The sequence below is a fragment of the Odontomachus brunneus genome, unplaced genomic scaffold (genome assembly GCF_010583005.1).
Source record: "Odontomachus brunneus isolate Ranch 3 - 2012 unplaced genomic scaffold, Obru_v1 Obru_scaffold_057, whole genome shotgun sequence".
In the NCBI taxonomy this organism is placed as follows: Eukaryota; Metazoa; Arthropoda; class Insecta; order Hymenoptera; family Formicidae; genus Odontomachus; species Odontomachus brunneus.
The window spans coordinates 1,686,813-1,688,039 of record NW_022639507.1 but is presented as its reverse complement, the minus strand read 5'-3'; the positions used below and the strand labels follow the sequence as shown (position 1 = coordinate 1,688,039).

The window sequence follows — 1,227 nt, the reverse complement described above, 5'->3', positions numbered from 1 at the left end:
AGACAGACAGACAGACACACAGAGAGAGAGAGAGAGAGAGAGAGAGAGAGAGAGAGAGAGAGAGAGAGAGAGATCGACCGAGAGAGTCGTCGACAGGTGTTGATCATTCGGTCACGCGGTTTGACACAATTTTGACAAGTAATAACCTCAGGTCACAAGCTGCACCATCGTCGTACGGGAGCACCGTTCGATTTCTCGATGTTCTAGAATCTCACTCCCTGGTGTATACGCGCGCGGCCACCCATCCGCGAGGAAAGCGGTTAAACTCTGGTCGCGCACGAACACGCCCGAGCGCACGGGAGCGCGCGCGCCACGGGAAATCAGGGTACACACGGCCGTTGACGCGTGACGGACGGGAGAACGGGAGATGGTGGTCGTCGGGACGTCGTCGTCGTCGTCGTTGTTGACGACATATCGTTGACACTTAAAAGATCGCGACGCGTATGTATACGCGATTTAGCACGATATCTGGCTGGCTGGCTGTCGTCACCTGCAACGGATGGACAGACGACTCCCCGTTCCTCTTGGTTGCTGCGGTTTTCAAGAGTTCTTAGGATTGTTCCCTCTCCTTTTAGCCCGCGGTTGGAAGTATGAATATAAGAAATGTGACATTGGAAATGCGGAAAGTGTAAAGAAGTGTAGTCGAGAGGGGAACGAGCGTAGAAAGGCAAACGTTCTTGTATGTGTCGCTTCAAGCTGCTTCAGGCAAGTCGCTCTGGCCGAGGCGACGTCGTCTGCGTGCAGCCTCAGGGTGCGAATCGAGAGCGAGGGCGACGGCGACGAGAGCGAAGTATCTCGCGAGAGAGAAACGCACAAGAAAAAGAGAGAGGGAGAGAGCGAAGGAGGAGTTGCTCTTCGCTTACCTGCTCCGCGCGACGTTTGTTGCCGCGGTGTTGGCTGAGGTCCTGGATACGACACCGCTGTCTCTCCCCCCGCCCTGCTTGCGAGATCCGCCGGAATGTAGCCGCTATCAGGTCGACGACGCGTCTCCTTACGTGAGCTCTCGTTCATCGAGAACGCACGACGCACTATTTGCACGCGCGTGAACGGGCGAGCGAGCGAGCGATTGATTGATCGCGTGCCGCGACTATCCGGGAACTATCCCCTGCGACGAGGATCAGTAAACTCGGCGGAGCTGTGCGCGTACACGGCCATTTTCAGCACCACTCATACTACCGTGAGCCATCGCACGCGCGACACACAGACACGCGTGCATACGCACGGATG

General features: G+C 56.6%; 1 protein-coding gene across 6 annotated transcripts in view; it reads right to left on the bottom strand.

The window, feature by feature from the left end:
* The window catches only part of LOC116845700 (serine/threonine-protein kinase 10), a 22,391-nt gene extending 21,379 nt beyond the window's left edge, over positions 1 to 1,012 (bottom strand). For 5 of the 6 annotated variants that reach the window (XM_032818712.1, XM_032818707.1, XM_032818715.1 and 2 more), the window contains exon 1: positions 864 to 1,012. The gene's annotated coding sequence lies outside the window, so the exon portion shown is untranslated. Of the gene's footprint in view, positions 1 to 146; positions 423 to 863 lie in introns of those variants that run through there. The other variant, XM_032818709.1, reaches the window with a different exon arrangement.
* Positions 1,013 to 1,227: the final 215 nt, after the last annotated feature.